This window comes from Anguilla rostrata, chromosome 6 (genome assembly GCF_018555375.3).
Source record: "Anguilla rostrata isolate EN2019 chromosome 6, ASM1855537v3, whole genome shotgun sequence".
In the NCBI taxonomy this organism is placed as follows: domain Eukaryota; kingdom Metazoa; phylum Chordata; class Actinopteri; order Anguilliformes; family Anguillidae; genus Anguilla; species Anguilla rostrata.
This window is the reverse complement of record NC_057938.1, coordinates 22,412,124-22,426,957: the sequence shown is the minus strand read 5'-3', so window position 1 is coordinate 22,426,957 and position 14,834 is coordinate 22,412,124. Positions and strand designations below refer to the sequence as shown.

Sequence of the window (14,834 nt, the reverse complement as noted above, 5' to 3'; positions counted from 1 at the left end):
CTTTCAATTACAATTATTTTCTGCAGGTTTATATTGCTGGGGTCAAATTGACCCCAAACATAAAGGTTGTTAGTTAATTTGAACATAATAGGAGGGTTAAGGATTTTAAAGATTAAGTTCATTATGAATTAGCATTGTAAAACACTGCCCTATGATTCTGAAGGTAATTTCACAAATACGGATAGAAATGATAATTTTATATTTTAATTAACTTGATATTAGTTACATTGTATCATTAAATTATTCTTTAAAAAGGCTTAATGTTATAGAGGAAAGTGAAACTTGTAATTGCTTTCACCCTTAGTTGCACTACAGACTACTCATGTGTAACCAGATTGTGAAACTTTGAACATTGCTGTTTGTCTGCTTTTACAGTATGTTAAATGCCGAAATATTGTTGTTTCTGTAATTGACTGCTGCTTTCTTGGCTAAGTCTCTCTTGAAAAAGAGATTTCTAATCTCAATGAGTCTAACCTGGTTAAATAAAGGTTAAATAAAATAAAATAAAATAAAATAAAATAAAATTGTCAGTAAAAAGCAATACGTTCTAAAAGTTGCTATGATTATTTTTATCGCTTTATGATCTTGCTCATCATGAGGTTCAAAACAGGTCCTTTACCTGAGATTGTCCATAAAATCAATTTGAGTTTTGGAATAATGTTCAAATACATAAAGGCGTCCAGATAATGCCCCGGAGAGTCCAAAATAAGGTTATTCTTTGTTTATTTCAGGACAATCAAATTTGACTGCCCTTGGAACTGATAAGAATATGATGGTGAACAAAAGCTTTCAGAATAGACTCCCTCTCTGTTTGAGAACAATTTAAGGTTAGGTTACAGCAGTATTTTGTCCATCAACAAAATATTCAAGAAAATGCCTTCAGAGACATTGAACAGTACTTCACAATTCAATCCGGGTAGGACTCCTCAGAATCGTTGAGAATAAAAGTGGGATTCCTTAGAGGGGTCTTGACATTTAGCCTTCGTAATAATAAGCAGGTACGCTACTTGATCAAGAGAGGATTGAGGTCAATACATTTAACTGTTCAAAATCACTTAAGTTGAGGTCTTCCAACACATCATGAATTAACAGTGTCTTGTGATACCCACATGCTTGGCAAACTCTTTTCAAGTAATGCATGCTGACATAATGACTGATTTTTGATTTATCCCAATATTGTGATCACCTAAGATTTAGGGATTGAACAAAAAAGTTTTGTGCATTTTTTATGCAAAAAAAAAAAAAACAAAAAAAAAAAACAATAATAAATAAAATAAATAAAAACAATGCATAGAAATACCAAGGATTAAAATATCATATTATACAATGACTGATATTCTTGTTTATCACAAATATTCAAACTACTTTGGTATAGAGTAAATATATTTGACTTCACTGTCCCTATACTTGTCATTGACACTGTGTATGTGTGTATGTGTGTGTGTTTGATACCTATAGATGTGTGACACATTAGCATCATGGTATAGCAAAGTGAAACTTATGAGGCCTCTGCCCTTGCTTTGGGCTTGTATCATGTTGCATCGCGCTGAGCTCTGGGGAGATGTCCTGGCCTACTGGCCTTGATTCTGCCTGGAATCTGACACTATGAGAATATCGGCACACCATAGGTCTGCTTCTCCTCTTTATTGTTATTTTTTGCCTGTGGTTTGGCCCGCAAGCCTCCCTCCTGGTAATGGGAGTCATGTTCCTGATGGTGAAATCAGCACAGTGAGGCAGAAACCCTGCTTAGTAGTTAAATAGCTTGACTTACAATTAGATTTTGGTAGGTTGAAGGCAGCCTTATCCATGGTGTAAATGGCTTCTGTTTTAACATAACTGTCCAGTCCATAAATGGTTAGTAAAAATGGACAAGTGCCTTACCCATGAACAAAACCTGTAGCATGCTGGTCCTGTGCCACCAGATTGCAGCCTTTGTTCCTGTGAGTCAGCAGCTTGTGCATCCAATTTTCAGATGGAAACCAGTTTCCAGGTCCAAGGAACAAGACTGACTTGTGAACCACATATATTGCATCAGTGACATGTTGGCTCTTTCTTTTTAACATATGCCAGGATAGCAAAAAGGAAATTCCTTTCCTTATTTATTATGGTAATGTTTTTTAAAACCGTCTCTAACACAAAATAAATGCACCACTGATGTCAACAGTCACCCAAGCTGATTATTGATACATCTGTCTCTGTGGGGTCAGTTTGGGTCAACTCCACCTATTGCCCATGAGAGACTACATGCATAAGGCTTACTCATGAGCACTAGTACAATATACCAGAGGGCTCCTGCACATGCTCAGCACTACCACAAGTCAGGAGTCCTGTAGGACAATAATGGGGCGTAAATACCTATAGCATCACCCAGGAAAGTGAGGTTTCACTCAAGGGGATTTGCCCTGCCTTGTCTTGTAGTAGCAACAGTTCTACTTGATAGGGTGCCTTCAGTCTGCCAACAGGAGCTGCATACGTTATTAGTGTGGTCTCTTCCAAATTGATCATATGTCACATTGGGAATTTCAAAATTTTGGAATGAACAGCTGTGAAAGAAATGCAGCATTTCAAAACCAAGCAGACTGATTGATATGGTAAACTGAAAACAGAATTAATATCCCAAAACCCTGGCAGTCTACATCTCTTCTGTGTGGCCTTGCCATTAAGAGGAGTGGTGTCCTCTCTTAAGATGGCATACACAATGGTGTCATTTGTAATGCTGGCATATGGTCAGATTAGCCTGGTTCTGCAGCTGGCATGGAGGAGATTATGTCTGAGGGGACATTGACTTCGGTCCCTATTCCAGCTCGTAATTTTTACAATTGAACTGTTTTTACTCTATTTTCACACGTTTGCTATGAACCGAAACCTTCGACTTCCACTTTGACGAGGCTCTGGTGACAAGAAGAGCTTGGGGAGACATGGAACTGAATCAGGAGAGTGTCTTTTCCCTGTGGGTAGTTTCACAGATAGTCTGGGAAGCGGTTGAGCTCCTAGCAGCCAGTGTGTACCACCGGTTTAGCCCTTGTCACATTGATGGAGTCATATTTCATGTGTGTCTTCAGTGGGACACAGGGGCACAAGGCTGCCTTTCAGTCCTGTACTACTCTGTTATAAACTCTTCAGGTTAGCTCCACTGTGACTGGAGGTCCTTGGTTGCCAGACAGTGACCCATCCCCCTCAAAATGCCCATGCAGACCTATCAATGCCCATGCCTATTTAAACCATAACTACCCTTGCCATAATAAACTCACGTTCATTTCAAACTGGAGTTGTACTGCTCTGTAAACGGAGCGCCATTACAGTCAATACACTTCACACTGACTAGCCTTTACAGATACGCATTTAACTCAGAAGATCTTATACAGCGGCCGCAATACTTGACCTATAAAAATGTGGGTTTTTCTTCATTTTAAAGTTAAGTTTATTCATATAAATCAACAAGAAACCTTTACCACACTGGCTCTCCTCTTGTATGAATGGCAGTGAACAAGCCTTCAAAGTTTGCAACTCAACGCATAGTTCAGACCTTCAGCACATTTGTGTGGCGGAGATCTAGAGATATAATTGCAGGCTGACCTCATTTTAAACACACAATAACCCCAACAGAACTCGTACCTGAGCACCGGAGGCCTGTGCCTCTTTGTCGTAGTCATTAGCACTCTGGCTTCAGTTTCAACAGCTGCTTGACTTCTTCACCCAGGAAAAATGTATCCTTTCTTTAGATGAAAATTCCATCCCTGTCGCCACACCATCGAGAGATCTTATCACAGCTCAGATTCTGCTGCAATTTACATCCATTCTGTTCTCTCTTAGGCAATGTTGATGATTTCTTCTTACCCATAAATCAATTTGAATAGTGGAACACACTGAAGGTTAAATATGGTAAAATACATTAGTTAAATAAAAAAGGTTAAATAAAAAGGTTTTGTGGTGCACCAATCGAAGGGAAGCTTGATGATTGTGTGGGTAGTGTGAGGGTGTGTCCCATGTTAGACCAAGATAAACACATTCAGATACTGATTTAATTGAATTAAATAGAATTTGAATTTATTTTAATTTCTAGTACAATGCAACCTCAAGCACAATAAGTGGTAGGTGTAATTATGAATTGAAATGTATATTTAATTATCATTCTGTCATTCTATCATTGTGCTATAAATTCTGGAAAATTCAAGGTAAGCAGGTGTTTAACCGATATTTCAGTTAACTAAAAAAAGCCGAATGGAAGTGACTGTTAGCCAGCATTGTATTTGATTTTGTTGTAAAGCAAAGGAGCGCTAGGAAAAATGCTAAATAAATAAAAGTTATTATCATTATAATGGGGATGAAGACAATTACGCGGACAATGAGATTTGTTGCGCCGAAGAGCAGCAAGCCGGAGCGCACTGGAAATGCTATTATCTGAGAAAGAACTGCCCATGTATTGATCCTCATTCTGATGAGGGCTTACACTGACATAGCCCAGAGTTAGCGAGTCAGGGTATAGTAATAGTATAGCATATCGCCATCATAAGCCCTACACAGATCTATGCTCTCCCCAAATACTTCTCTGCCCAGTTGTTTGTAAGAATAATGTCTACATGTGTATGTAATAATAAAAGAATAATAATAATTATTATTATTATTGTTATTGTTATTATTATTATTGTTGTTGTTATTATTAATTTTTTATTTTTTATTATTATTATTATTATTCAGTGAGAAAACTGTCTTTAAAAATAAAAAAGTAACATCTTACTGGAATAATTAAGAATGAAGAGTCCTCCTCTTTTTACAGTATGAGCAATGGAACCTGTCTGGAATGCTTCAGTTCTCTGAGCATTAGGTCAGAGTGAGAATCAGGCAATGAGATGAGATGAGACAGACATCAAATATTAGAACAGATACGACAGGCAGTCTGTCAAAGAAATTATTCCCTAACTGTGTTGGTTCCTGTGTCCCTCAGATAATGCCATCAGACGATATCTTCGGCCTATTCAGTTCCATAACGGCAAATCAGTTCTTATCATATGTGACTTCCTGAGCACTCAGATCCAATTTCGAAGAATAAAAACAGCGATGCAGTGCATGGATAGATTCCTCACTGGCATTAGAGATAAATGGAAATGATATCAAGTCATCTATATCACTGGCAGCTGCCTACCTATTTAGGCAAGCAAGCCTAATTAATTTTAACTGTCTATTGCATGTGTCTACCCGAGTCCTAGCCTTGAACTCTTTGATTGACTGTGCCTTGACTGTGAAATACCTGATATGCTGAGTATATTTTTTAGTTAATTCGATTTTTTTGAATCACTGATGCTAAATGGTTCACTCCTTTGAGTTATCAGGCAGGCGGGGAACTCAACCAAATTTCTTGCTTTGAATGACATATGCTGCCTGTAGGAACCAAACTAAAACATTTTTTAAATTATGGTTCTCTTTAAAAAATTAAATCAACTCCTTTCAGGTATTTTTATATATATTCGATGTTGTGGGGATACAGCCCCCAGAATTCATGCTTTCCATCATTTCCATCAAAAATAAATAAACATTTTTGTTTTTCAGAAAACGTTCGCTTTTTAATTGAATCCACACTGACTGATCTATCTCAGTTTTTTAAATAGGTGATTTCTTTTATTTCAGTTGGTGGGATATCCATTTCTAGTGATGCATCAGAACATTCTGATCTGCTGTGTGTCCACATGCCTTGCATAAGCTATAGATGACGCTCCCTCCTTCAACTCAATGTCAGTTCAAGTTAAACTGATGGACTGCAGAGCCAAAATGAGTAATGGATGACATCATGCTTTTCAGAGAAATGATGTGCGTATGGTCTGCAGCATTGAACACAAGTCCGGAATACAACTGGGCAAGTTAAGGGCAAAAATAATTCAAAATTATGCATAGCTATTGTTGATCACATTGACAACAAAAATGTATTAACTTTTATTTCTAAGGTGCAGCAAATGATCCTTTTGGAACACACAAGTGCTTGTAAAACAAGGCTAAGTATGTTTCATGTTTCACTTTAATTGGAAATGTATTTTCTTGGAAACTAATAGCAACAGATTAACACCATTTTGAACGTTGTTTGTTGTGGCCTACTTGTATATGATATGTAATATCTCATTTTTACATAAAAAGCCCATTCCTAAAGATTTGTGAACATGCCACATTATTAATATCAAAATTACTTTACAAACTACAATACATCACAGATGTATTTGTCACAGATGCCAAACAAGCCGTTTTACAAAGCAAAGCGACTGCCTTTTTTCTTACGTTCATTCAGGCAACTTGGCCCCGTATTTCGGCTTTTAGTTGGCTCCGCCCCAATCTTTACATTAACCTGACCTGGTCTCCTTTGTGCATTTGAGTGTACATAGAGAGTGAGGCTGTTAAGGACCTTTTATTCGGCAGAAAAGCTGGCACTTGTTGGTCGACACAAAAGCAGGAGCGCACCGACAATGTCCAAACTCCTGGCACATTTCTCCCTTGATGCGTGCCGCTGTTCCCGAGCGTCAAACGGGGAACAATGTGTGATAAAAACATGAGCCAAAGGAACAGAAAATGGGGGGTAAGAGATCCATGCGTGTCCACTGACTCTTTGTCTGATTTCAGGGCAGCCCTTCAGACCTTGCTGTGGCTTTGTATTGTCCTCTGCCATGTATCATGTTAGCATGCTTGTTTATGCTTACGCAAGCATCGGCAGAAAGGCCCACATGTTAATTACAGACCTTAATCAAATGATAAAGCTTTCAATAACTGATGCTGAAATATTTATGCAGGTCATGCCGGTTCCCATTTGGCAGATACTGTATGACAGACGTGCTGGGGACGACACTGCATTCATAATAACTTAATAAAGTAACAATGGCAATGTTTTTATTAATGTAAAAAAGTGTGGTGTCAGTCCCAACAGAAAGAAATAAAAAGACTAAAACCTACCAGACTGCCCAGATGAGGGAAGTGTCAGCAACAATAAAATGGCTGCATCCTCTACAGATGATGCAGAACTCCCTCTTTCTCTCTCTGATGCCCTCATCCTCCAACGTAGTGTCAGGGCTGAAGTAAATCAAGGTCAGCATTATTGCTATTAGTTGTGATATTTTCCCTATACATTATGCACTGCGTCTCATGGCATTTTTCTACCTGATGAAATTGAAGACAAGCTAGGATGTGCTGGTTTGGATGGACATATGGTTCATACAGTATGTAGAGCTGATCCTCTTGATATTTTAATTTGAGATGTAACCCCCCCCCCCCCCCCCCCCCCCCTTAGAGTTTACCTAGGCTCTGAAACATGAGTTTTATGGTTGAGCCGCTACAATAGAGATGTTCTCTCTGATAAGTGGAAGAGACTCTGTGTCACCCATTATCTGGTGAACAAAGGGAACTTATAATAGTCTAATTTCACTGGCAACCTGTTTGTACCATGCTCAAAACTTTGGCACTAGCCTACATGGCAGTTACTGGAACAGCCCTACCATACATTCAATCGGTCTTCAAACCCTGCACCCCAGACAGATCTCTACCTTCCATAAACCTGAGGCTATCCCCTCCCTGTGTAGTTGCTTTTCCAGTCATAATGCTGCACTGTACTGCACTCCCAGTGTTGGAATTAATTTCAAGGGAGAAAAATCATTGGTCAGCTAAAAGAAAGGTACATTTTTTATCTCATCAAAAGAGAGGGGACAGCCCTTATTCTCCTGGCACATGCATAATTAATTAATGATCAGGGAGGATCCAATGAGTACGGATTTCTTAAATTTCATCTATTATTATTGATTCAGGTCAATCTGCTATCCACACAACCTTTTATCAGGAAATTAGTATTCTCCCCCTAGGGAACATTGTGAACATTATGGGGACATTAAATATTAAGGTTTTTTGGGACGGAAAGCATTGGCTATTATGGGAATCTGTGGAGAGATTAGATCAGTCAACAATTAAACCAGGTTACAAACCCAGTTCTGGTATGGCCTGACACAGAATATCCAACATAGTTCCTGTAGGTGTATTAACCCATTTTTAAGGTACTGCATTCTATGTGTATGCTTGGTTTCTATGTGTATGCCCCCCCCCCCCAGTTCCTGCTCTCTGTGTTCCATCTATAGTCCATTCTGGGCCAGCCCTTTGAAGTTTTCTATGGCCTGAATGGGCCAAATGGTGAATAAGAGGTTCCTGACAGTACTGCATGTAGCTGTTTGTATTTTGATCTGAAATTAAATTTACTTTACTTAAACTGATAATAATAATAACAATAATAATAATAATAATAATAATACAAAATAACAATAATAATTAACTGGTATTAACTAGGGTGAGTGGTGTGTCAAAAGTCAACTTAAAGAAGAAATGTTTTTAAGTCTGATTTAAAACTGCATTATGATTATTCTTTTTTCAAGGTCATTTTAGAATAAAAAACAGAAGTTTAATTGTTAGTGATCTTTCCTTACTTCCAATTCTAAATATAATTGTAAATTGTAATTGTAAAGTTTTTATTTCATGCTGGTACTTCTTTCCTTCAGCACAGTTGTCTGAGGTTACATGTGCCCCCAGAAAATGTTCATGCAATAAATAAGATTACAAATAGTTTTTGAAGAAAAAAGGGTACAGACTCTGCAGGCATAACTGTACGAGCTGCTTTTGAGTTACTTGAAGTGTATTTTCTTGCTTTTTACTACAGACTGCAGAATGCCCCTATACCAGTCAGTGTACATCTGTCAGGTTATCAGAAACATCACATAGGAAAACTGCCTGGGTGAATTTAAAACATACACTAAACCAAAATGATATTGTAAAAGCCCAGACCTTTAAGCACCTACTGTTTGTGAATGGCTGCCTATCCACAATACATTATTTAAAAATTTGCGAGACAACTAAAGTAAATTGGTGCGTTACTGAAAAACTAGTGAGAAGCAAATAAAGTAAATTGGTATTCTATAACTTCAAAATCATGTCCCAAACATTTGCCACATAATTTTCAATTAATAAGGAGTTATCTGAAAATACCCTAATAAATGGTTAGTAGTCAAGTAATAGTATCTAATTAGATAGTTACTAAGTAATTCATATCATCTTAATTAGCTCTTGCTTATTTCCCTATCTTATCATTTGCACTGTCAGATGTATATTATCCATGGTACGAGGAAGCTGATGGCTTGGACCCATGACTGTGGGGATCAGTCTGTGGTTGTGAACAAAAAGTTTAATTTGAGAATTTTCAGCTTCTTCCTCAATCTTATCATCTTTGCTGGTACGGTCGTATGCCAGATTCCAGGTAATAAACTAAAGCCAGAGCCACAAACCAGTTAATCTCACAGCTGCTGCACCTCACAGGCATACATTTCTGCCCCCTGCTGGCAGGAGGCTTCCTGTACACAGGCACAGAAGCGGTTTGGTCTGCTGCTTAAGTAGGCAGTAGCATATAAAGGACGTAGAAACTTTTCGAAAAAGAACCACTGGTGAGCATGTTGCCGAACACTGTTGTCAGTATACTCAATACGAACTCCATTTTCTTTGTTTTGTGTCATTCCACGCCGCTGGGGTGTTCACAAACTTGTCCCGCAAAATTTTCCAAGTTGCTTTACGCAACTTAGCATCATTGAAACCAATATTTTGAGAATATTTCATTTTTTAAATCTTGGCATGATCGATCTTAAAGGTGACAATATACTTGCACAACTTCAGCAACTCCTTGTTCAAAAGAATTTATCTCAAATGTATTCCAGTCACGACCATGATGATGCTACCACAGTCGTGTCTAGATGGGTACAGGAGATTTCAGGAAATGGTATCCTATTCGATAGGTTCACCATAATAGAAGAATCAAATTGTGCCCCTCCCTCTAGGAGGAAAGTTTTGATGTAACACGTCCTCGAGGGGAAGTCAAACCAAGCACCTTGTGATAAAAAGTCAGTAACCAAGACCATTACCCCACCACACAGATAAGTTTGCCTCTAGGGTTAAACAGGATTGTGAATGTCCAAGCATAAAAAAAGCATTACTCATAAAATACTCATATGACATATGAGATAGAACTTTCCATAAAGCTACATCTTTATTGGGTACAATAAACCTGAGAAATGTTTTTTCATTTATAATGCATTTGTTGGATTTTCTGGGCTTTCCGTAAACTGAAAACAAAACATGGTAGCTGCAAATGGTAAAAACACAAAGAAACAAGTCTCAATAGGAGTCTCTAAAAGCTGTTTCAAACTGGCTTCAGACTTTATCCACTTGGCTGTCAGGTGTACACAGGCGCACATCATCAGGCAATCAAGTCCACAATCAGCTTCACCTGCAGGATTGGGACAGACATGCAGAGACTCCACAAAGCAAGGGAATGTAACATACATGTACTCCACAGAAATATAAAACAGCCTTAAGGATTCTACCTAGAGCTCGCCGGGAATGGTTCTACCAAAAACTGATTAAGCAATGAAGGTTTCTAAAAAGTACCTTTTAATAGAGGGTTCCATCTAGAATCCCCTATGTGGAGTTCTGTGCTTTCTTTTTTAAGGGCCTTGCCTAGAACCCTTTTAATACCCAACGGTCCTACCCAAAACCCTCTTATCTTCTAAGGGTTCCACAAAGAACCATCTTATATTCTAAGGGTTATACATAGAAACATTTTCTGAAAAATGTGTTGTATATGATAATAATTTTGGTCTTTCACATCATTTAACAATCTACATTACATTTACCATTAATACAGTTGATATTACACAGTCTGACTGAGTAAACTGTTTTGTTAATGAATCTGGAGGAAGGGCTGGATAAGGTTGGGAGACCCTCAGCGGTCGGGAGAACAGGAGCGGTCAGGCTGGAAAAGGCTGTGTAGATCCAGATGACACTAGCCAGGCACATCGCTGTCCACAGGAGGTGACCTCATGTAACATTTGACAATGGAGAGAAAAAAGATGGTTAGTGGCAGCATGCCAATGTCCACTCAGTACACCAGTCCAAGCAATCTGACTCCTTGCCATCTCTAAACTGCATAAGGAAATATAGGTCCTATGGGAGCTGTCAGAGGATTGGGCACATTATAATTGTTAGAGAGGAAAGAGTGGCAACGAAACAGCAAAAATCATGTGGTTGATGTGTTTGACACCATTTCAATATAGACATCAAAACAAGCCTGTGCTCCAGCTTTTACACTAACAGTCTTACACTCTCACACCTCTTTGCTTGCCCAACTTGAGAAAGAATTTCAAAATAGAAGCAAGAAGCAAATAACAGCATTAAATCTGTAATTCACCTTGTACCACAAAACTACTCTGTTCCACTCAAGATAAGCCTATTACATATCCAAGAAACATTAACAATTCCATTTCTGCCCTCACCTCATTGAGCCTGTTCTAAGCCTTTCCTGAACTAGAGAGGAAATATCAGGTTTATAAAGTATGAAACCTTGCTTCTATGATGCTTCTTATATTTTTTAAGTTTTTCAGTCCAGCTTCTAGCGATCACACTATGTTGCAGTTCTCTACCCAGTGCCCTCAGCTGACCTCTCCTCTCATCATCCACTCTTCGCAGATTTAAAAGCACTGTCATATGGAATCTTGTGGAAACTCTCTCCCTAATCTCCGTAATCATGGGTAGATGATTATCATCGTAGGTGATGATGTCATTATATGTATAATCCCTGGTGCCTAAGTGCAATTGGAACAAATTATCTAGAGATGCACAATCGAAAGTGCACTCATGCTTAGATTTTCTGTGTTGAGGGTTCAAGGGTAGGCACTGGGTCTGGAGAGATGGGTAGTAGTATTAAAAATACTCAACCCTGGTCCGTTCTGGTATCACCACTCTTCCACATCTTAAAACACTTACAGACAATTCAGCTCAGTTGGATGCTGGGGCTAACCAATTAACTTAGTCAGTGCCTGTTCAGTGCACAGCGCACTACACGATTAACTATATACTGCATGGGACGAAATGACTGTAATTATACCAACAATATACACACAAGTAAAATGGATTTATTAAGGTGATTCCAGATACAAATATCCACCCATCTTAACACCCAACAAACCCAGATTTAAAACAATGTCAACAAACATTTACAATAATCCTAATGTTTAATAGGATTAAATGATTCGGTGTATAACCCTTTTGCTTTCTAAATAGAATTCAAAGAAACTAATCATTTGAAAGTGTTTAATTATAAATAAGATTAGCCTAATGAATCTGGTAAATTGACGAAGGCAAATACTATAAATATTGTGTTCTGTGTCTCATCCACTAGATGGAAGCAAATACAAGCCTGAGAGGCTGCAGAATGATGCCATTACTTAAATCCTTAGAGATACATACAGGATGTATAGGTTTTCATTCTTACTCAGCACTGATTAACTAAAACAGCTGATTGCACATTTAACTCACCTTGCCTGGTTTCTTGGGTCTGAATTGGTTAAAGTGAAAATATAAAGCAGCACACATTTTGGCTCCCGAAGCACAAAAGTGACTATGACCGCGATATGTTAACTGAGCGTAGGAGGTGCGTTTGAGGAAATAGGAAGTACATTAACATGCTGTGGATATGTGTGAATTCAGCAAGGTGCGTTGGGTCAGTCATCCTCTGTCGAGTGAACGCACATTGGCGTGGTAACTGAGACCGAACAACCTCACACTCGCAGAATAAGCATTCCGGTGGGTGGAGTTAATGGCTTCATGGTATTCATGAGAACCTGGGAGCGGGGAACCTGGCTGTGAGCGCTTTCACAATAAATGAGGGTCAATGGTTCCATCCTTCCCCCCTGCATCTTCATGTGTGTCTAAAACCTTCATAGCTGAAGGGCAGCCTTTTAGCCCTGCTCCATTTTGAAACGAGTGTGAGAGAAGATTGGAATTTGAATGGACTGTTAAAGGGGTTTTCAGACTCAGTACTAAGGACCCCTAGTGTTTGCTAGTTTTTAGCCGCATTCTTGTCTATTGATGCTTTTGAAAATGTGTGTTTGCAGGAAAAACTCAAATATAAAACTAAATGCTATTTTTTACCATCTTAACAATAATGCAAACAGAGTACGGCCTATATAATAACCTGCTTTGTGAGATAGCACTGTAAACGCTAACAAATTGCTAATGATGATGTTTTGAGAAAAATGACATTCCTTTTTAAAATGATAAGCATGTTAAACAGTACACATGCTCACTACAAATAGTAAATGTCCTCCCCAAAATCCATCCTATAGTCATGTGTGGGACAATCAAGCAAGTTGGCGTGTCAATACAGTGTTTACATCTTTCCAGTTTCATCATTAATGAAAGTATACAGCCATTTCAGTGCTTCTCTTGCTGAAAGTCCTGTAGTTCATTACATTTAAGTCTTTGTCTATTATTTCAATGAAGCTGTTGGTGAAATGTTTAGTGGGAATTGTATTACAGTGCCAGGTTGGAAGACTTAAAAGTTTAAAGTTCTATGATGTGAATGACAGAAATGTATTCTTCAGGTCTGCATTGATTTTTAAAAAATGATGTGACCTTCAGAAGGTAAATATATATTTAAAAGTTTAAGTGAGGATAATTTGTATTTTATTACAATTCAGGGGTTGCAACTGTGGTTGAAATGACAGCCATACATAGGTATACCAGAGCACCTGATTCGTATGTCTCAGTAATGGACACTGTTCATCTTGGAAGGTTCTAGTAATGCATAATACACCACTTTCTTACCGTTGGATGTGAATTATAAATACATACTATACGTTTGGATTCAGATGTTTTTCCAAACTCTTCTTTTGGGGGAGGCGGGGGACCTCGAAGCATTTCAGAAAATGTTTCATGACTTTGTTGATGTTTGTGCATACCTGGCTGTTGGAGTTAGTGAGCAGACATTTTGATTGGAGTTAAACGTGGTTCAAAGGGTAAGTGTGGTGCAGTTGTAAATATAGAGGCTCTCTGACGTGCTCCTTTCATGCCCCCTACCGCAGCGCATAAACAAGACAAGATTATAACTCAGCTGGTGTGTTGCCATGGAAACACCAATCTCATGCTGTGACAGGCAATCTGGGTTGGTTTCCATGGTGATGACATCAAACCTGAGCCCCAGTTGCCATGGTACCACACCTACCGGCTTAGCAGGTATTTCGGCATAGCCCTTTTAGCAAAATTTGAGGATTCTTGTCCTCTCCTTCATGTGAGTGTATGTTTTTTTTTTTCCAGTAAAATATGTATTGATGGCAATTAGAATGTTTTTATTGTAACTGTTTCAATTAGGCTTTAAACAATCTGGAACATGAAGCTTCCTTGCACCTGTCTGCTAGCAGGAGACTGAGGATGACACACAAGCATCTGTCTAAATTTTTAAACTGGTCACAAATTGCAACCTGTGCTAAAAATGGTAAAGGAGACAGGGAAGGTCATTGAGTGTGTGTGTGTGTGTGCGTGTGTCCGCGTCTGCCTGTGTGTGTGCGTATGTGTGTTTGTGTGGGAGTGCAAGTGAGTGAAACAGAGAGAGAGAGGGGGAAGGAGGATGGGGTTTTATTTATGTGTCTGTCTTTGTAAATATTTGTATTTATGCAACTCCGTGTATGCAAGCATTTGTAGCCCTTTGTCCTCCTTTTGTCTATTTGTGTGTGAGTGTGTGTGTCTGTGTGTGAGAGAGTGAGTGAGTGAGGGAGACTTTGTGTATACATGTATTTGTGTGTGAATGCCTCTGTCAGAAAGAGCAAATAAACAATTCACTGCTTTGACCCTCCAAGGACAGCAGAAGGATTATGAGCAGTGGTGCAGTGTGTTTAAGCCAGAGAGGGCACTGTGGGGCGGTCTCCTCTTCCTTGACGTTTATCACACAGCTCTAATAAATGAATTGCCTCCACATGATAGATTTCTGTGACAAATAGAAG

The 14,834-nt window shown here is 38.7% G+C and overlaps 1 long non-coding RNA gene across 1 annotated transcript; it reads right to left on the bottom strand.

The window, feature by feature from the left end:
- Window positions 1-10,042: 10,042 nt before the first annotated feature.
- Window positions 10,043-13,362, bottom strand: LOC135256834 (uncharacterized). Its single transcript, XR_010330531.1, has 3 exons — window positions 12,373-13,362; window positions 10,692-10,874; window positions 10,043-10,285 (listed from the first exon to the last, which is right to left on the bottom strand). It is a non-coding gene; the product is annotated as an uncharacterized LOC135256834 (long non-coding RNA).
- Window positions 13,363-14,834: the final 1,472 nt, after the last annotated feature.